The sequence below is a fragment of the Aricia agestis genome, chromosome 18 (genome assembly GCF_905147365.1).
Source record: "Aricia agestis chromosome 18, ilAriAges1.1, whole genome shotgun sequence".
NCBI classification, from domain to species: domain Eukaryota; kingdom Metazoa; phylum Arthropoda; class Insecta; order Lepidoptera; family Lycaenidae; genus Aricia; species Aricia agestis.
In genome coordinates this window covers 8,569,125-8,592,536 of record NC_056423.1, presented here as the reverse complement: position 1 = coordinate 8,592,536, position 23,412 = coordinate 8,569,125, and the positions used below count along the sequence as shown (strand labels likewise).

Genomic DNA, 23,412 nt, shown 5'->3' with positions numbered 1-23,412 from the left:
CGCAGTCACGCGAATTCGCGCGGATGCGCGCGCCTTTTGAGATTCTCAGAAGTAATAAAGTGCGTTAACGCTTTGGATTTAAGGTTGAATTAGTAATGTTCAGGTTTAATAATTCGCTCCGATGCGCTTCGACTCAGCACGAGTATAAATCTTCCCTTAGTCACAAGGTTTGTTCAAATTATAAGGAAAAAAAAGAGTAATTGTCCTTATGTTAAAAAAATGTTTGTTGTGTGGTTCTTCCACTCACTTCTTCAAATATCTAACAATTAAAAAAATAACACAACATGGCAGACATATACGGTCAGTTTATTACCTCCTCCTTTTTGGAAGTTGGTGAAAAATGCGTTGACTTGATAACTTCCTTTAGGTATTTTGTCAGCGAAAAATCGAACTAAAAATACTTACATGCTATTTTCGTACGAATCGTCATAATACAATATATTTTAGAGAAAACCCATTCTAAATTCAAACCGCATTATTTAATTGTGAGTGGCCTAGTTCAATAAATACAGCAGCACCGCGCTGTAAATTTTAGAATTCTCACCAGCGATTTCCATCTGTAATTTGGACTACTGCATCAATCTTTTTGATCTATGTCTGCGTGGGCTTGCAGTATGAATTTGTAATGTTTTATTGCTGAAGATAAGGTTATCGTGGCGTATGTATGGACTTGTTTAGCAGTGTTAGGGTCAGCGTACACGGAGACGTAACACTGCGTTTTATAGACAGAATTTTAGAATAATTATTTACTATACAATATACTTTTCATTGCCACAGAAAGCTGTAAACGTTTATTTTCATAAAAATCGGTCGAGTGGCGAGTGCCCATAATATTTAAATGCAACCTTCCTCAAAGTCAACCGAATGTAGAAGCAGAATTTAAATTTAATTAGACATAAAACATATTATAAAAACGTCGGAAAACAAAATGTCAGCGGCAGAATACATCACCGCGTCGTTTTTTTTTTCCAGGAATTCACATTTCATTTTAAAACGACTCACGAATTGTGATAGCTTGATTTTATTTTTTAAATTACATTTTGTCGTGCCATTTTTAAAGCCCATTTTTATATGTTGCTCATTTGTAAAGGTTTTTATAATGTAGCGTCCTCGAACCAATATGGTTTAAATAAAATTGTTTCAAACAAATATTTTAGGTTTTATTTTGATTTGAAATCTATCGTGTTTTACGTTTATGATCTCGCAGTTTTTGACGTTCATATTTAGTTGGAAACAGTTAAAAATATTGGCACGTAGAAAATAAAAAAAATCCATTTAGGACTTTTACGGAGGGACTTAAAACATAACATAATTTATTGAAAAGTTTGACTGATATGGAGTTTTTCATCAAAGTCTTTATTAAATCAAACTTAAGTAATTATTTCATATCTTCAAATGCGGCCGCTAGTAAAGCAACTAGCACGTTTGTTCCCCGTTTTCCTAACAATAGCCTCATTTGAACGAAAATGCGTTAACCACAAACAAAATAAATCATTTAGCTTGTGATTCCAAAGCAAATACTTGGTCGTTACTCGTTACCAAACATTTGACTACGAAATGGGCCAATTTGAGGGCAATCATCAGGCATATGCGGGACTTCTGTTACATAATTTACATTCAAGCTTAAATTATAAAATACTAGCTTTTCTCTGGGTATTGTATAGTGTAGACGCAATAGACAATATTTTCTTAGGATCCTTGTTCTTCTCCGCGATTATAGCCTTTGTCCTCTACCGTAGTCTACTTTATGTTAGGCCCAAATTGTATCGCAATCGGTCCAGCCGTTGGAGATCCCATGCCCAAGAATAAGATATATTTTTATATTATAATAATTTGTTGTTAAATCAATGACGGACATTGGAGCACTTGTAATGTCTTGGATAGAAAAATAATTGTCATACTCGAAAAAATCTACCTATGTATGGACGGTTGCGTCCAGCGGAATGTTATACATGAAATGTCATTTGACTTACGGTATGACGCATCGTCGCGTCACTTTGCAATGTGAACTGACCCTTATATTTGTTACTATTGAATCTACAAAAGCCTATATTTTTTTACTATACGTTCCGGGTTTCGAACCAAATCATCGGCCTATATTTAAAATTATTTGCATCTAGTATCGCTCTATGTCCAATATTCCTATTGTTTTTACGTACAAATAGTATAAGATTATACTGCTGTTATTCAGAATAAGTACCTAATTGTTGTAAGTCTTATTCCTACATTCCAGGTCAACTGTTATAGTGTTGATGATGATGAATCGGAGCAATTACTCGTACTTAGATAGGATGATTTTCAATGTTTTATTGACGATCATCATCAAAGTATCACTGCCATAAAAGTAAAAAATGACAATTGTTTTGTGTTCTTAAGGTCTGTACTCACTGGATACATTTTTTTTTTATTAAAAAAATGAAAGCTGTATAATAATAATGTCTATAGTCGCTTTACACCACGCCAGTCTGGCCCTGGTAGGCTCACGTAAATGAGAAATTTTTTATTGTAAAAATAATTCCTTAAAAAAATATAAAAAAGCAATATTTTATTGACATCTAAAAAAATAATGTGTCCATCGAGTATCTGTTTTATCTAAAACAACAAAATTAAGACCAAATTCTAAAGTTTTGGGTGAAATAGAGACCGGAGAGAAGAATATAAGATACTCGTAATTGTCATAGATTTTAAAAGTTTAACGTTAAGCTAAACTAGGTGTTACATAAGTATTGTATTTGAGAATGGGTGTCTAATATTGTGCACTTGATATAATATGACTTGATATATGCTGTGTAAATGTTGTCAATTTGTTTATAATCACACAAACGTGTTTGTTTACTCAGCTGAAGTAATAGTAATGTTATAATATTATTTTTTCTCTATCACTACATAATGTATTTTTTCACAATATTGGCTAGTTATCTTAGACAAAAAAGACAGTGTATAGACGCCTTAACAGTTTTTCAGCATGTTGTGTGATTAAAAATAAATGCTTTAGTCTAATTGTGTGTTATGCCTAATGTGAGTTAGAGCGAGATGGATATATTTGATTCTCTAAGTTAGACGGAGAAGGAAGTCCGACTGAAAGTAAGTTTAGGGTAAAGGCCGGAAACTGTAAAATGTATAAGTAGCGTAAGGACGTATAATTTTTAAACTGTTTATATAGATAAAATATTCAATTCATTGAAATAAACTGATAAATTGATTTATTTGTTTCATTAGACTTTTACAAACCTAAGGGTCAATTTATACTAGCGCAGAGTCAAAGCGCATCGAAGCAAATTATTAAAACTGAATATAAAAAATTCAACCTTAACTCCAAAGCGTTAACGCACATATCAGGTACTTCTGAGAATTAAAAATGGCGCGCGCATCCGCGCGCACTTTCGCGAATTCGCTTGACCACCGCTTTTTGGTGCGCGCGCATCCAAGCGCACACAAGCGAATCTACGCGTCATCACCGTAGCACAGAATATATATTAGTAGTACCAACAGAAGTCCAACTCGTGAAAGCCGTTTAAAAAAATAACAACTCTTGCTGCGATACTATAAAGTTCAAATTCCGACCGCGCAGTGCTAGGTGCCGACAATTATATTTGCCTACATGTGCGCTCTCTTTCTATCGCGTAAGAGGTACCCTTTCTGACAAAATCAAGATTGTCACCTTTTAGAAAATAAAATAATCGTCTTTTAATTACTAAAGCTACTAATAGCAAACTTTTTTTATAGTAATAATCAAATTTTAGTAACCCAACGTATATTTTATAATAGTTTTATATTCGATTATAGTGTAGGAGCTGGTCAGGATTTTTTTACAACTTAAACATAGTAACTTGTTTTTATTTATGTGTAGTATGCGGTTTGTTTGTAACAAATTGGTTTATTTGCTATGTTTGTGTATTTTTTATCTTTTTTTTTTGTATTTTAAAGTCTTAAATTACTTTATTGAAATATTTCTTTGACTTTTTTCAATTGTTCATATATTTAATCAGATTAATAATGATTCTGTCACAGCGGTTAAATCAGTACGTAGATATATGCGACGAAAAAATCTTGCGCGCGCGTCACCGCTCGCTTGTGAGTCCCTTGTGATCTGCCCCTTTAAAGGGGTACTTACAGTTCGATACCTAAAGGCGCGAGTGGGACAGGCCTGACCGTAGGCACTCTGGCGAATCCGCGCGCATTCGTTCGACTTGTTGCGAATTTGACGCTCCGACGCGCTTCGCTGCGCTTCGACTCTGCGCTATTATAAATTGACCCTAATAGCCAAACGGGGTTTTGGGCTAGTTCACATTGCAACGTCACGAGACGTAACGATGATTTTGAATGCGTCATCCAAAGAAACAAGCAGCTCAACTCATCGAGCGCCAAGTCCAAAATCCAGAGTGCTTACTCAAATTATTGCATTCGCCATTTTCTGTAGAAGTCAAAACGGGATACATACATTTTCAGTCCCATACATTTTTTCCACTTTAATGATTTCGTTTCTCCACGCTTCAATTCAGATGTCCCCTTTTTATGCCTTTTTGCCCTCAAAAATTATTTTGCGGTACTTAGTTTTAAGTTTTGGCACTAGTATATTAACTAAATCGGCCTCTTACACATTCCCACCACTGTATCTCCTGAGTCGGCAGGATCTACAGCGGTATCCAACCACGAAAACCCATTAAATGATCTCAGGGAGCCCGAGGCCGAGGGATGTGCTAAAGCTTTCTTAAGAACGAAATTAATCAAAAAAAATATAGGAGAAGTAGGAAGAATTCCAGTTTCTTCCTACTCCTCCTATTTCTTCGGAAAAAGGGGAAAGACTATAAAATTTCCCGTTTTATAGTCTTTCCCCTTTTTCTTCCCCTCTGGACCCTAATTTCCCCTCAAAAGGGGGATTTCCCCTCATTGTGGAAACACTGGTCCCATACATTTTTGACTTTAATATCGAAACCAGCGAATGTAATGTGAGTAAGGCCGTGCGCCCATTGCGACTTTTTGTAGCGATGCAGTCGCGATAGTGTCGCAGATCTGCATCGATACAGACGCGATGCAGTCGCTAGCTGTGCGTTGTATCGAGTTGCAAATGCGACTAACGCGCGTTGGTAAGTAGTGATGCAGTCGTGCGCTTCATAGTCGCGCGACTGCCTCGCTAGCAAAAGCTCGCATTGGGTTCGCCCAAGGCCCTAAGCTGTAAGCACTCAGGTCTGTAAAAGTTGGCCTGAAAGTAAAAGAAATCTAGCTATAGCGGTTCTTGAGATACAGCCTAGAGACAGATAGACGGACTTCGAAGTCTCTATACCTAATAGGGTCCCTTTTTTACCCTTTGGCGCTTTGCAGACGACGGGGCGGGGCGGGCCAATCAATTTCGCCGTGTACGCCCGTCGATGTCTGCGGCTGCCCGCGCCGCGTGGTCCACGGCGGGCAGCCGCGGACATGCGCCGCCAGTGCCCGCCGGGCACCTGCGGCGCGGTCTTTTTGCCCGCCGTGTGCGTTGTTACTATAAAATATTATATAGGATTCCCTTTGTGCTATCGTTCGCGGCAAAATTGACCGCCCGGCCCGCCCCGTCGTCTGCAAAGCGCCTTTGGGTACGGAAACCTAATAACATCCTTATTTTTAAAGCTTACATAATAATAAACTTCAACGTTTAAGTAAAAACGATTGTTTATTGAAGCGAGTGCTAACCATTTCAGTCAATGATCTGTAAAAACTGCTGTACGTCCTCTAAGCCGAGGATTTGCCAGAGCCTGGCATCTGGCACGGTGCCAGTTCTGGCACGGGCAGCCTGCCAGACACTAACTCTGCGGGACAAGTAAATGAATCCGCGAACTAAACAATATACTTTAGCCGAAGCCTTTAGTAGCTTTTGAAATTATAACCCTACTAATAATTCCCAATCCTTGTCAAAATTTTGCCCCATATAAAAATACTCAATCTTAGGGGCAAACTTATTTTTTATTCAAATACTTTTTACATTGACAAAATATGAATTCTTGGAAACAATTGCCATTTTGCTAGCTTTAATAAAGCAATTTCGTGATTACAAAATTAATTTTATTAATTTAAGGATATAGGGTAGGATGTGTCCGAAATTATTATCTACGGATCTGCGCGATTTTTCAAAATTAGATTTTCAGTATTATTTAGCAGTGAAACTACATACAATACAGCTTAGAACGATCTCTCATTACATTGTACTAATTAATGTACATTGGTGTACATTTCAAGGAACCGGTTTTTGATGCAGCAGTGCCAATAATAAGCTGGTTTTACCTGCAGCTATACAATTAACGTGCATACTTTATATTCTATTCCGTTCTAAGGGGGTTTTTACACGAGCGCTAATGACGCTTTCGTGCTGCGTTTTTTGCGAGACTGCGACACTTATGTAAATTGTAAAAAGTTCGCGTGTTAATTGTGATTAATATTACGGCACCTCGTATGATTTGTGAATAATGTGTTTCGCGGGAGCTCGCTGAAATTGCTGCATAATGTTTACTTTGATTTTAGTTATGAGCATCGCCATGGGCGTAGCCAGGATTCTACATGGGGGGGCATAGGTCTTGGGGGGGGGCAGATTAAGAAAATTCACATTCACGGTACGTACGCCCGTATCTCGCTACATGCATTTCAAAATTTGTACTGAATTGACATAATTACATGATGACTCACGCAATTGTAATCTGTCAAATCTATACCAATTTAGAATTAAATCATCTACCTATGCATCTATCTACGCGTCGCGTTGCGGTCTGAATTGACCCGGAGTGAAATTGTAAATGATAAAGGGAAAATATCCTCGCCTAGCCTTATATCGATGCACGTTACGAATAAATACGACGTGGTTTCAACACGAGATCTACCTATCTATCTATTCTATTTCCTGAAAGCTTCTCTACGAGGCTTTAAATGCCGTTTTCACTAACCACCTCCTAACGCTAAGAATTGGTTCACACAGCTTTGTCCTGCACGTTTTTTTGCAGTATACGTCTTAACATTCATACGCCGATTGTACCTACTGCAACAAATCGTGCAGTACAATGGACGTGTGAATGGTTCTATATACATTGTATGCGACACTATTTATTCGTTAAGACGTATACTGCCAAAAAACGTGCAGGATTGTGCCGTGTGAACTTAACCTCAGAAATCCCGTAATGGTATTTTAGCGTCATGTACCTCTTAAAACAAGAACTTTTTTAAATAAACTTGTGTTTTACCAAAGTTCTTACGCTTACGTAGATGATAAAAGTCTAAATCTTGAAGGATGTGTATTGTATAATTGTGTACCCTTAATGGCCACTAGGGAACACTAATTCGTTAGGAGGCGGTTGGTGAAAACAGGCACTAGTAAGTAGAGTAGACTCTAGAGCAAAGCAACCTAGAGCATAGAACAGGCTAGAGCATAGAACTGCCTAGAGCATAGATCAGGCTAGAGTATAGAGCAGGCTAGTGCATAGAGCAGGCTAGAGCATAGATCAGGCTAGAGTATAGACTATAGAGCAGCCTAGAGTATATAGCAGGCTTGAGCATAGATCAGGCTAGAGCATAGAGCAGGTTAGAGTATATAGCAGGCTAGAGCCTAGATCAGGCTACAGTATAGAGCAAGCTAGAGCATAGAGCAGGCTAGAGCATAGATCAGGCTAGAGTATAGACTATAGAGCAGGCTAGAGCATAGATCAGGCTAGAGCATAGAGCAGTCTAGAACATAGAGCATAGAGCAGGCTGGAGCAGGCTAGAGCATAGATTAGGCTAAAGTTTAGAGCAGGCTTGAGCATAGAGCAGACTAGAGTATAGAGCAGGCTAGAGTATAAAGCAGGCTAGAGCATAGATCAGGCTAGAACATAGAGCACGCTAGATCATAGAACAGGCACAGAAGAGTAGGGCAGAATAGATAAATATGTTTTGGTTTAAACATCTCCATCACGATAAGGCTTTCAGTTATTCACCATACGTATGTAAATATCAAAAGATCTGAAATTGAAATGAGAGTGACGCTGACCACATTAAATCAGAGTACGACGGGTGCAACGCATACTAATATGAGTCGCAGGAAAATAGGAATATAACGCAACGCCTCCGTGGTCTAGTGGTTTAGAGCGTGGCTCTTGAAAAGGAGGTCGTAGGTTCGATTCCCGTGATGAAAACGTCATGTTATTTCCAAGTTTTCTTAGGTCAAAGTAGGCTGATCACATGATTGTCTGATAAGTAAGATGATCCATGAGTCGGATGGGCATGTAAAAAGTTGGTCCTGAGCTCAGGCGCTGGTTGTTGGTCTTCCGTCCCACTGGTTTATAGAGAATAGAGAGTCCTCTTGTGTAACTGGCTTGGTAAAAATTATACTGGGCCACCGTCACCGAAAACCGGTGTGGTACTTAGTTAATAATATAAGGCAGGGTGTATCCAGCTTAAAACTGCGCTATTATGCTGTTGGGGCACTCGAGTTTCGGCGATTGCCAATGCGATAAAACATTCAAGAGTATATTTTGTAAAAAATATAATATAATTTTAATTCAATAATAATTATTACGCGGCTAAAACTATATGAATTGGTCGTATTATAGCTTGTACATTGTTTATGTCTAGATCAAAATTATTAAAAACTTTTTTACATTGTTTTCATGTTGTGTTCCAATTAAATTTTGAAGGTTTTTGAACAGACCGGTAGTTGTGAGGTCGAGCAGAAGATTTTAACGACCACCGCCTATGTTTTACTATGTAGGTATATTTTACATTTTTGTAGTTATATAGGTCCTTTTTAGCTACATCATGACAACATCCATGAAAAGTAAGGCTCAATTCAGACCACAACGCGACGAGTAGATGCATTTTTAAATTTGTACTGAATTGACAGATTTGTAAGACTTCTTACGCAATCGAGATCTGGGCCTAGAGATAAGTGTCAAACGATTATCGTAAACGCCGACAAAATGTATGGGATTAGTATTCGCTAGCGAAGCGATGACTTAATAATTAATATGTCAAATCGCATACATTTTGTTGGCGTTTACGATAATCGCTTGCCACTCTAGTAGGGCTGTCAATTCAGTATTTTACTATTTAGAAATGCACCTACGCATTTTCGATCAGGTCAAGTGCTATAATGCGACATTTTTACCTATCCAAAAAAAGTGCTCAACGCCTCATTGAAATTTTTCAAAACTAAACAGATTTCTTTAAATTTTAAATTTTTTCGATGAAAACGAACAAACAACGTTTCTGATTGGTATTAGATAGAAGCAGAGTATTTATTTTCCTAATGATACAGCTATGCGACAGCATAATAATTCGATTAATCTCGCATATCGGGAAGCGATGTCAATTCGGATTTATTTATTATTTTTCGGAAAGCTAATCCTGAATAAATTAAAAACAATGCGATACATTTCCATGAAGGGAGCTAAAATAAAATGGATATAATGGAGTTTCGGCCAACGTCAGAAATATTTTTACAGTTATTTTAGAACTTTGTGTAATTATTTAGATATGGAATATGGAATCGCACTAATATTAAATATTTAAAATGAGAAACCAAAATAAATATTTGTGAAAGTAAATAAAACATAGGCAAATATGGTTATAAAACGTATAAACTTTTGTAGGTACGAAACCTACTGGAAAAGCAGAGGTTCTGATAAAAATTAAACTGATTATATACCTACTATGTTACTTTAAATACCTAATAAACTAAATACTTAAAAAAACTAAATATTTTAAACCTAGAATACAAAAAGTTTTTTAACAAACATAATATACATTCCTGAATTCCCCTAATTCTCCTGCTTCCTTAAAGTCACAATTCCATTACGATATCCTTTACGATAATCACGAAAGAACCCTCCGCTCCTCAAATAATGCGCGTCTCCGTTGTCCACCTCATCGCTCCAGTCTAGTCCATACATCCACGTCCAGGCTATTTTACTGTGGAACGCCCTACCTCCGGAAATCAGGTTAAGCCCAACCAGAGATACGTTTAAACGTAGAGTCCGACTGCTCTATCTAAATAAATTGGTAGAATCATAAGTATAATACAATAAACGTTACTCAGTGTTTTATATGGATGTATATATGAACTTATGTATTTGTATAATAATATGTATAATGTATATTATATTGTATAGTATTGGTTATATATAATATCGCCATAGTAGTATTAGTATATTGTAAATATATGTGTAATTTATATTTATCAGCATTTATTGTTTATATATTAACAAATATTTCTTGAATATCTATTATTTTTTCCAAACAGGAAGCACCTGTGTCTTTTAGTTTTATCTCTGCTACCACCGAATGGTTGACTGGTAGAAAATGCCATATGGCATTAAGTCCGCCATTGTACATTGTGCAAAAAGTATAAATAAATAATAAAACTATATATACTATATAGTTTTATTATGTTTGTTATATATACTATAGTAAATACATAAAATTGTTGTAAATTCAAGCATTTCGTTAACCAATAAGACCTCGCAACAGCCACAAAGTTCTACGCAATATTTTCGTTAACTAAAGGGTCCAAAACTAAACTATTACCGAGTTGAGACCCAATACACAGATCTCAATCTATGTGCCCTTAACTTACTAAAAGTTTCCGCGGGTATAGCAATACGATATAATCAGAAAGGCTAGATTTATGTTAAATACTAGTTTAGTAGTATCTAACTAAGTAACGTTTAGTAAGTGGGAACCGTACATTTTTTTGGATAAAAAGTATGTCTATGTCCTTTCCTTATTATTACGATGGGTATGGTTGCAGTATCTCCTGTGTCGCCCGGATCGACAGCGGTATCCAACCACGAAAACCCTTTGATATTATGATCTCAGAGATTCTAGAGCTAAAGCGGTTTTGGGGTAAAAAAAATTATCAAAAGAAAATACTTATGCGTTTATAAGTACTTATGCGTTTTTCCAAATACACTGCGTCCATTCCTTTTTGTTTTGTAAGCACACCTAGCTATACCGACCGGTACTTCTCATATAGCTTAAAACTGCAGAGAAAAAATGTTCACCGTCAAATTTCAGCCAGAAATATGCTTGTTGTAGAACAAACTTTTTTCATCAGCAAAGTTCACCGGGCATTTGGTCATGTTTGATCTCCGCTCGGTTTTAGCGCCGAAATTAAATTACAAGATCACTAAAATCTACTAAAATAGATCACTGAATTTTTAACGAGGCAAATAAGAAAATACACAGGTATTTTAGGTACAAATAATTAAGGGTCCAGTCACATTGTAACGTTACGAATCGATGCGCTGAATGTTTGAATGAGCCATTTAAAACTTAACTCAATTTGCTACACAATATAACATTGTATTGTCAGACGCTCGCGTTGTTAGGCTGCTAGGTCTAATTTTTAATGACTCATTTAATAAAAATTAATCCCATTTTCATGTTGCAATGTGAACTAATCCTAAAGATATTTAAAAAATACGTGGGAGAGCCATGCTTCGACATGAATGGGCCGGCTCGACCGAAGAAATACCACGTTCTCACAGAAAACCGGTGTGAAACAGCGATTGCGCTGTGTTTTGCCGAGTGAGTGAGTTTTTTTTTATGAAATAAGGGGGCAAACGAGCAAACGGGTCACCTGATGGAAAGCAACTTCCGTCGCCCATGGACACTCGCAGCAGAAGAGCTGCAAGTGCGTTGCCGGCCTTTTAAGAGGGAATAGGGTAATAGAGGAGGGTAGGGAAAGGAAGGGAATAGTTGAGGGTAGGGAAGGGAATAGGGTAGGGGTTAGGGGATTGGGCCTCCGGTAAACTCACTCACTCGGCGAAACACAGCGCAAGCGCTGTTTCACGCCGGTTTTCTGTGAGAACGTGGTATTTATCCGGTCGAGCCGGCCCATTCGTGCCGAAGCATGACTCTCCCACGTATATCGGAGTTTACCGGAGGCCCAATCCCCTACCCTATTCCCTTCCCTACCCTCCCCTATTCCCATCCCTTCCCTTCCCACCCCTACCCCTATTACCTATTACCCTATTCTCTCTTAAAAGGCCGGCAACGCACCTGCAGCTCTTCTGATGCTGCGAGTGTCCATAGGCGACGGAAGTTGCTTTCCATCAGGTGACCCGTTTCCTCGTTTGCCCCCTTATTTCATAAAAAAAAAACTTCGCAAGCTGCAAAATATAATTGACGGTATATTTCGAACAAGAAATCACTAGAAGTAATAAAGTTTTGTGCAAACAGCTTATATTTGCCGGATAATAAAAATCTAAAATCAGTAAAAACACACCATGAAAATTTTACAAGCCCGTAGTTTTATGGTGCATTTAAAAAGTTCTTTATACACGAAACCAAGCGAAAATAGCTACTACGGATAGGTTATAATTTTTTAAATTAGGAAACTTTAGTTTGAACCATTTGACGCGGACGTTTGCAACTCCGTTCCTCGAAATTCATTTATAGTGGAAACTATAGAGTTTTCCACACCAAAATTTCCTATTTACGTTCCCGTCCCTAAAATATCTCCCGAATTTCGTCTTAATCGGTTCAGCCATTTGAGTGTGAAGAGGAAACACACAAAATATAATGTTGACAATAATTATAATATTAGTAGAATATTAAGTGAAGACTGCTTTGACGGATGGGCTATTAATTATTATTTTTAATTAGGAATTTTTATGATATTGTGTGAAGTACGAATGCGGAATGACTGCAATTATTACAGAATATCGGAGGAGCGCAAAAGACGTATATTCAATTAGATGTCGCGCACTGTAAAACTCTGGAACGAACTGTCACCAGCAGTATTTCCGGACCTATACGACCTGCAAACCTTCAAGAAGAGACTAGAGAGCGTATTCCCTCTTAAAAGGCCGGCAACGCCCCTGCAGCTCTTCTGATGTTGCTAGTGTTCATGGGCGACGGTAGTTGCTTTCCATCAAGTAACCCGTTTGCTCGTTTGCCCTCTTATTTCATAAGAAATAGACGACGCCCGCATTCCGTTACGCCAAAATTCGTTCATAACGCGGGAACTGTACATTTTCCCGGGATAAAAGTATCCTATGTACTTTTTCTTTTTTAGTAAGTATGACCGTAAACAGTACAGCTTGAACGGGTAAAAATCAGGGAAAACTCAAAAGTTTATTTAAAAACCTTTTGCTTTTAAAACTTTTATCTCAATAAAACAGATTTAAATTTGATCTTTTATCTAAGCCGACGAGAGGAGAATAAGAAAGGAACGATTATGGGAAGTAATGGTTGAGGAAAACAGGAATTTCTGGCTTTATATCCCGGGTCGGAACGTGGAAACATAAGTTTGTTTACATTTAGATGAATAGATATTAAATATTACTTTAATCTTAACTTGCTAGCATTTGCCTATTTTTTTGGTCGACAACACGATGAAAACTTTTAAACGAACTATGACGATGTATACTTATCAAGTTGGTCTGAGAATCGGCCGACACTTCCATATCCCTATATCCATTTAATATTAAAAACGCGAAAGTGTGTCTGTCTGTCTGTTACCTCTTCACGCCCAAACCACTAAACCAGCCTCCGGTAAACTCACTCACTCGGCGTGAAACAGCGCAAGCGCTGTTTCACGCCGGTTTTCTGTGAGAACGTGGTATTTTCTCCGGTCGAGCCGGCCCATTCGTGCCGAAGCATGGCTCATCTATCATGACGTGTATCGCAAAATATTTACCAGGTTTTAATAGTATAGATTCGACTTCTATAACAAGAGCCATACAATATTAGAACCCCTACTCCAATAGCAACTGTTAGCCTGTCTGAAAAGAATTTCCTTCCACTAATTAAATTTCTGCAGCTACTGAGATCAGCTTCCAGTTGTAACAGCAAACAAGAACTTATTAATCTTATGAATCGGTGCACGAGTAGATTGAATTCTATTTAGTTTATTATTGGGGAATTTTATGAAAAGTGTGGCAGATTTATGGCGTTTATTATATCAAAATCTTCATTTAATTACAGTTAAGTAGGTAATTAATATTTGTCTCTGAGAGCGGCAGTTATACATTTTTCCATTTTAAATAATTTTAAACAGGCTTTATTAAGAATATTTTTTTATGGATACCCTGATTCTATAACTCTAATTGTTGCTTTGTTAGTCTGTTTTTCATTAGAATTCATTACGTAATTTAAATATATATTTTTTAATTAGCTTTGGACCTATGTATAACTCGTTGAAAACATAAAAAAGTGGTACTAATTGTTGTTTAAAAGTTTATGTCTTCTGTTGAATTCATAAAAAAAACGTCATAACTCATAAATAAAATCGCGTGCACGAAAGTGTAAAGCCCCGACATGTTATATAAAAATGCTCGCAATACAATTTTATTGCTAATTAGAAAATGTATTGTATCAATAAAATTGAATTTTTATTACATACAATACATTTGTATTTTAATTAAAAACCATGGTCCGGTGTTTATGGTTCACGTATCGATGTTCCCCATATTGACTGGTCTATGTTGTGGGTGGCAGCGTGTTAAATATATATTTCTCGTTCATAGTAATGTTATAAATGCAATATCTGTCTGTCTATTTTCTATTGAAAGATCTTTTGCGATATTTCGAGTCCCAGGGGATATTACATTATAGTCCGTACAATCCACGAAGACGCGCCCCACCACTTTTTGGGTGAGCATCTTTCCCTTTTACCGTGACGTTTTTCTTAATTGGTCTATTTATTGTTATTGTATGCACGTGCACTCATAGGTAATTAGTGTGTACCGATAATACTCAAACATTGGCGAAAGCTTGCACACATCTATAATATAAAAATGAGTCGCTGAATGTGTTGCTAAGCGCAAAACTCGAGAACGGCTGAACGGATTGGGCTAATTTTAGTCTTAAAATATTCGTAGAAGTCCAGGGAAGGTTTTTAAGTGACACGAAGTTCACCGGGACAGCTAGTATACTATAAAGGATTAGGAGGAGTGGGGCGCGTCTTCGTGGATTGCACGGACTATTCGGATTCGGCGCAAGTTACGAAAACTATCTATGGTGTAACAAAAATAAGTGATAATACTTTAGGGTGTGTACGTGTTCCTTGTAGAGCTGAGTTCACTGTGAAAGTAGCAGCACTGAAAGACCAAATTTTTTTTAAACTTTTGTATGGGGAAACTCGTGACGCTCGGGCCCTTGCCCATACAAAAGTGAAAAAAAATTTCGTCCTTGAGCGCTACTACTTTCAAAGTGAACTCTCTAAAGTTATTCTTATTTTTGTTACACACTGTATACGTTAAGTAAAAAAATTGAGGAATCGCTTTGAACTAAAATGTATTGGTTTTTTACGCTTAGAAATTATATGTAGTATTATATGTAGTAAGAAATTTGTATTAAATTAGGCATATTTTTATGGTATCATTAGAGTAGTTTCATATCACTAAGTGAAATGCTTACTTATGATCCTAAATTTAGATTGCATTTTGTTTATTTTCTTTACATCTTTTCTCATTTTTGGCACCTACACAATTTTGTTTCTGAACACCTAAAGGTTGACTGGTAGAGAATGCCATCTGGCATTAAGTCCGCCTATGTACTAACATTGTGCAAAAGTATAAATAAATAAATAAATTAATTAAGGAATACAAAAAGTACTAGTTGCTCTGAAAAAATTTTGGATCTTAATTCATATTTAAAGAAGCAATAGAACCCTTATAAAACGAAATTTAAAAAAGATACGAAAGCATATTATTGGCAAATTTTGGTTTCAACGATATCATACAAATGTCACCTTCTAGCCTTAAAATACATACAATAATATTTCTTAAACTTCGATAAATAATATAAACTCTATTCGAGCCAAATTTGATATGAATTCGTTCAACTTGGGTCTCCCGAAACAAAGAAATTGTATGAAATAGAAGCAATTGAATCGAACTTGTTTATGCTAATTTATTATCGAAGTATCGCCAGCAAATACAAAATGTATTGGCAAATTGAATGTCGATGTGCAATCATCAAAATAGCTACTGGAGGCCCCAAAATATTGTTTTATTTCGAGGTCGTTCGCCTCTGATATTTTGTAGTGACCTCGAGTTTTCAATATTACATTTGCGGCTAAGCAGAATCAACTCACACGAAGCGCTGTCTGATGGATTCGTGTTTTCAGAAGCAGTTGTAGTAGAGGAGGCCAAGAAAGGATTCCGTGAAATGCTCGATCGTGTTAGATTAAGCTTGTTGTTGGCTTCCCGCATTTCTCTAGTTATCATGATATAAAAATTTGATTTCTAAGTTAGTGCTTTAAAAAAGTTATTTTCAAGCACCGAAATGTCATTTAATCTGTCAGATTAAGATAGGGGATATTAAGTATACCCCAAAGAAGCTAACGCATAGAGCACTGATGATTTAAAAGATATTAAAAAAATAAAGCTTCAGATATATCTAAGCTTAACAGATAATTTATGTCGCACTCGACTTAATGTTTTAGTCCTTGTTGTCTAAAATCTTGTAATAAATTACCTGTGTAAACATTTTTTTTTGTATTTCCTTTTTGATAACTTTGAAATAGCTGTTGCTCCTTTATACAGAGCTAAAATAAAAAACACTGTTTTTTTTCATTTTACCTAATCTGCAAAACCTCCTAGGCTCTCGATTAACTACAAAAATAGCACACTGACCTCCCCTACTATAATAAGAAATTTCCGTCACTTTTATGCATACCACCTATCAAAAGGCGGAGCAGTATTCGTATATTTTGTCTCAAATAGCAGTCATGAATGTCACGAATTAAAAAGCCCTTAGGAGGTCTTGGATCTAATTGCATACAATTCAGTTTTCCACCTTCGCTTTCGTTCGAAATTGAGCTGGCTTGCTGCTGGCTTGAGCGTTATAGCGCTTACCACCGTATACATAAAGGTCGTCGAATACAAAGACCGAATGCGAAAAAGAAAAAAAAAAGAAAAATTGTGTAAGGACTTAAACGCACCTTGTTTTTTTTTTATTTTGCGTGTTAATGAAAATGTCTTACGTTGGTATTTTAGGGTTCCGTACCCAAAACGAGTACGGAACCCTATTACTAAAACTTCGATGTCTGTCTGTCCGTCTGTCGCCGTCTGTCTCCAGGCTGTATCTTTTAACGTTGTTCGTGGCGGCCGAAAAGGAAGATCTTCCGACCGAGAGAGATAGCATGCTCGGTCAGGCCGAAGCCCACTGACGTCATTTCAGACGTTGTATATATCTTGCCGTTCTACGAAACTTCGATAGTGCGATGCAGGAATGTTAGGCGAATTGTGGGTACCGCCACAATCTCAAGAACCGCTATAGCTAGACTTCTGAAATTTTCACAGGTTGTGTATATCTGTTGCCGCTATAACATAAAATACTAATAACAACACAAATTAAATATTTAAGGGGGCTCCCAAACGACAAACATATTTTTTTGATATTTTTTGCTCGATATCAATAACGGCAATAGGTAGGCACTTGGAATGTTCACAAAATACTAAGTTGAATTAATACTTTAATAATTAATAATAACATCTTTACCTACATATTATAAAACAAAGTCGCTTTTTTTCCCTCATGTCCCTTTGTTCCCTTTAATCTTTAAAACTACGCAACGGATTTTGATGATTCTTTCAGTGTTAGATAGTCCATTTATCAAGGAAGCCTATAGGCTTTATTTTATCACGTTAAAACTAATAGGAGCAAAGAAATAGAGGAAAATGTGGAAAAAACGGGGAATTATTTGAAAGGCCTAACTTGAACGCGATAATCTCAGAAACTACTGGTCCGATTTGAAAAATTCTTTCAGTATTAGATAGCCCATTTATTGAGGAAAGCTAGGCTGTAGGCTATATTTTATTACACTAAGACTAATAGGAGAATGTGGAAAAAACGGGGCAATTATTTGAAAGGACTTATCTCGCGAACAACTGAACGATAAAAATAGACCATGTAAAGGATTATAGGCTATCGATTTTAATGATTTTTTCAGTAGCTATATATTTTATATCTATTGTTATAGTTTAAAATAAATAATTAAGGGGGCTCCCATACAAAAAACACATTTTATGCCTATTTTTGCTCTATAATGGTACGCAACCCTTCGTGCGCGAGTCCAACTCGCACTTGGTCGATTTTTATTAAAATCTGCGGGGATAAAATTCGCTTTGGAGAATCATATTATGAATCATAATATGATTATTTTTTTAAAAATCGCAAAATGCAAGTCTGCTTGCAATTCATGTTTAGTAATTCGCACTAATTTGACATTTGTCAGCTTGTCAGTTTTGACAATTAATTTGCTGAATTCATTGAGAGGGCTAGCTAAATGTGACCATTTTAGCCCCGCTGTTTGCAATTCAGATGTCTAATTTTGTATTAATCTAAATTCGTGAGTTTGACAGTTTTGACAATTCATTTTCTGAATTGATTGAGACTAATTGCTAAATGTGACCACTTTAGCCCCGCAGTGTCTATACCAATTTGTTGCATTGTTTGTTGTATGATGGTAAAAACGGACTTGAACAAGGAATGAAGCTGCATAGCCGCCGCATTAAAACGTTCGGGATCTTAAGAAAACTTCTTGGAAAATAAAGTGGTGCTTCTAAGGCCGGTACAAATAGTCAGTACTCAAGATGCGACCCGGTCTCAAGACGCGGTTCGGTTCTGTGACTGGTCCAAATTGTGACAGCCAACCAATCACAGAGCCTGAACCGTGTCTTGAGACCGAGATGCATCTTGAGTACTGACTATTTATACCGGCGTAAGCAAAGCTGACCAGTTCGCAGAAAAGCTAATTCCGTGTGCTCAGAACAAGCAGTTCTTAGAATATTTAATCGCCTCTTAGTTCCATTGTAGTGCTAGTCTCATCTGTTATAACTTATAACAATAAATATGAGTACACCAATTAGATGGAGAATCTAAGATTTCAGTACCCTCAATAACATTTGATAAAGTAATTTAATACCATCCCCCTTCTGTCCGTCTGTTTCCAGGATGTATCTCAAAATCGCTAAACTTCTGAAAATTTTACTGATTGTGTATTTCTTTTACTGCTATAATATTACTAAAAATGAAACAAAATTAATATTTAAGGGCCACCTTAAATATTATCTTATACTACTCGAAATCAAACAAAACAAACTATCTTTTACTAAACTGTACGTATTGTTAAAAAAAATAAAAAAATACTGTAAAATACTGATTTCTTAAACACTGTCAAACACTGATTTCCCAAACTGGAAAAATCGAAAAACCCACCGTCAAACGCTAAATTTCCAGATTGTACAATTTGTAAAATTTTGAAATCGGAAAAATCGAACAAACCCGCCGTCAAACACATTAGTGTTTATTATTGAGACAGTAAATCGGTTCGCCGCTGTTTTGCAGTTTGCAGCGTCGGTGGACTAGAGGCGTTACTGTCCGTAAACATTTAAGTAGGTTGGGCACAGAAAGTATATCAACTGTTCTGCTTAGTGAAGTTGTATACTTCTGTAAAGTCATTGTGGAGTTCGTGGTAGAGAAAAAACATTAAACCTGCGTCACGTGTGTTGAACACGCGTGTTCGAGAAGAACATAACACCCTTGTCATAAGCCCACTAGAGAGTACTGCTCTAGACGCTACAATATCTAAAATATTATGATACTCGTTACTTGAGATCCCCGCTTTCTTTAAAGGTTAATAATAACATCCAGCCATAAACAAAATGTTAGGTAGAAGGTTGATAATATTAACATCCAGCCATAAACAGAACCTATTTTTTTAATTTTTAAAAAGGAAAGCATCAGGCCGCTAGTGCTGAAATCTTCATTCCTGAAATTTCCAATGGCCTCTGGAGTTTACTTCTGGCACACTTACCCGGCAGGTACAGCACTAGCACGAGCAGCAGGCCGGCGGCGATGTGCGGAGGTTGCTCGGCGCGCCAGCCCATGCCTGCACTCCCATCTCCCGGCCGCGCGCGGCGCCTGTATGTGCTAGACTACGGACAGCTGGCATACTCACCCGGCAGGTACAGCACTAGCACGAGCAGCAGGCCGGCGGCGATGTGCGGCGGTTGCTCGGCGCGCCAGCCCATGCCTGCACTCCCATCTCCCGGCCGCGCGCGGCGCCTGTAGGTGCTGTCACGTGACCGAAATGTAGGATTCAAGGAGCTTGTCAAACAGTTCGTAACCGCCGGGAAAAGGAATATTGATGGCGGCGCGGCAAGGGAAAGGACGAAATATTACTGGGACGAACATTTATGGGACTAAAGACTCAACTACCCCAAAATACATTCTAATGACAAGTACGGTTTTACTCCATCGAGCAATCGCGTAGAGTAAAAACCACGGCTCGGGCTTTCGTCCACACATTCAGCATTGCTCGATAGTTTTATTGAAAATCGAAGAAAATTATAGATTTATTTAATTCCATCGAGCCGGCTCGATTCGAGTCTTCGAGCTTTGAGTTTTGCGGTCCACGCGGTGGATATTGCTCGATTTAGCATATAAGACGTGTTTAATCTTCGATAAACTTTAGAGTACCTGGATGACCGAGCTTTGCTCGGTATAGCAAACACTCATTGACTTCGTGTTACTTAATAACGCCATCTGCTGGTTGTTAAAACAATTAGCTCACAAAATAGTATTATTATTCGCCAATAGATGTCAGGAAGAGTCATATTTTTCAGATTATCGATAAAACACGAATAAAAAGACATTTTCTGAAAATGACTCCTAGCTAGATCGATTTATCGCCCCCGAAACCCCCTATATACTAAATTTCATGAAAATCGTTGGAGCCGATTCCGAGATTCTAATTATATATATATATATATATATATATATATATATATATATATATATATATATATATATATATATATATATATATATATATATATATATATAATATATATATATATATACAAGAATTGCTCGTTTAAAGATATAAGATAATACTGGCTGACCCGACAAATATTGTTTTGCTGTATAAATTACTTCCATTATGAATATAAAAAGTAGATAAAACCTATTCTCAGGCTTTACGAATGTACATAAAGAAATCTTTAAAATCGGTTGAGCCGTTTCGGAGGAGTTGGCGCACAAACACTGTGACACGAGAATTTTATATTATAGTATTAGAGCTCCTCTTCAAATACTACTGGAATTGCTAAAGTCTTAAAGTTTCATTTTTCAGTTTAATATCCGAAGCGATGTCACGCTGCGCCCCGTGTAGTCAGTCCTGATTTATTAATCCATGAGAAATATGGACTTACATTATGCATCAAAATCACTGTTGTAGCGGGCTCCTAGACGAGCAATTTTATTGCGTAAAATTATACCATCTAGGGCAGGGGTCACCAAATTTCGGACCGCGGACCGGACCGCCGACCCATTGTGTGCGGACCAAGCATGTTGGAAGATGAACTACGTTAAAAATTAATTTCAGTCTAGACATACTGGTGAACTTGTAGCAACAAAAATTGCCACTTTTCTCATTGATACAAATAAATACCTTTGTGATTTCTGTAATTACATCATTGTTTAATAAATATTTTTTTAATGTGTGGACCGCGAAGGTCATTTTATTTCTTAAAACGGACCCCGAGCGAAACTTATTGGTGACCCTTGATCTAGGGCCTTCAATCTAACTGTCAAATAAAGTGTTCAATAAAATTGAAGTGTGATATTGCACAATACAGTTGATCGTCTAAAACTGCTATACATTGTACCGATAATACTGTATACTTTAGTCAGTCAGATGTCATTGAAGACTCTTTCAGTGCTGCTGCTTTCACAGTAAACTCTTTACACACCTTAAAGTATGTATTATCACTGTAATGTTTTATGTTACGCCTTGTACAATTTGCCTATGTTTGTATTAATTTTTGTTACATTTTATTTTAATTTACATTTCCTTTATAAACGGATCTTATATTAGATAACAGTATAATTTAGCCGTCGGATTCACAAAGCTCTCAACAAAGGTAGTATACAGTATAATAGCAAATCGCCTTAGACGAGATAGTCCGCAAATCTCTTTGATTGGTTTTGCTATAACTTCGAAATATTAACTTAGATGTTACTTAGGCCTTGCGTCAATTTGGATTAGGTTAATCCTGAATTATTATTATGTAATCAAATTTAAAAAAAATACCGGATATGGTATAGTTAGAAACTAATGATTTGAAATTAAAACCTTAACATCTTTTATTTAAAATGAGTTCTAATAGATTACATTAAACACAAAGACGTTCGTAACCTGAGGCACTCGCCACTGCTCACTAAGATTCACAATGAACATTCAGTGATTACAATTATCTAACATTATTATCATGAAAAGTTTGACAAAAAAATTCCTAACATTTTTTGACAAACACCAAAGCTTGCATAAAATTTAACATTTGGGGAAATGAAAGTTTTGTATACTCCACTCGGATTTGTCATTTCCCATATAAACCGCGATTGACAATGAAGTGTCAGATTTTATCAATCGTGGTTTTATATGGAAAATGACAAGTTTTTGACAGAGAGTCAATGACCGCTAGCGACAAGTTAGCCCGAGTGGAGTATAGCAGGTTTTAACAAAGTTTTTCTTATGCACATTGCACAGTCGGTGAAATGAATATTTGGCAGTAGTTCTTTATAATATAATAATAATAATATCTATGGACGCTTCACACCACGTCAGTCTGGCCCCGTGGTAAGTACCTGAAGGACTTGTGTTACGGGTACCAGACAACAGAAATATATTTAAGATTTTTATTATATGATACACATATTTAATACACATCCATGACCCAGGAACTTAGAAAAACTTTTTATTCCGTCGGCGGGATTCGAACCCGCGACCCGGCTTGATCAATCATCAGCCCACTGATCCACAGAGGTCGTCAAATACAGCCTAATGAAGTTAAGTTTTCATCAAAATCCTCATTATATTCTTAAGTAATGCAAATAATATCGTGAAAACGTGAGTGCCACCACCAGAACGCAGTGCCGCGGGGTATTGCACATAAAAATAAATAGAAGTCACGTTTAAGATGTCACCGCCAACGAGTCTGTTGTAATGAGGTCTTAACAGTTCGATGAAGACAACATATTCGAGCTGAGGATTTGCTTAGTTGTATTAAATTCGAGTTACAAAAATATAAGAGAAAGCTTTGTTAATTCCGTATTAAGGACCCTCTCCACGTTGACAAATGATGCATAGAAATGATCGTGCGTGCAGCATGCACAATCGATCTTGGATAAAAAAAAAAACAAAGTATAGGTCTACCGGAGTCTCATGGCAAATTTGGATGGGAGTTTATCAAAAAATATCCTTAATTATTGGACATTTTTTTTCATTTGCATGTATCACACAAAGAATCAGCCACTATAAAGGATTAAACGTTTTGCTCCAATTTCGCCAGTATTGGTAGCGTCAATTTCTTTTTTTTATTTTTTGCAATCAGATCCTGGTAGACCTATAATTACTGTGTTTGTCAATCATGGAGAGGCGGCATAAGGCATAGATAGATG

The 23,412-nt window shown here is 36.9% G+C and overlaps 1 long non-coding RNA gene across 1 annotated transcript; it reads left to right on the top strand.

Annotated features, from left to right (window-relative positions):
- Positions 1–234: 234 nt before the first annotated feature.
- On the top strand, positions 235–17,777 carry LOC121735791. Its single transcript, XR_006036910.1, has 3 exons — positions 235–627; positions 1,782–1,783; positions 17,756–17,777. It is a non-coding gene; the product is annotated as an uncharacterized LOC121735791 (long non-coding RNA).
- Positions 17,778–23,412: the final 5,635 nt, after the last annotated feature.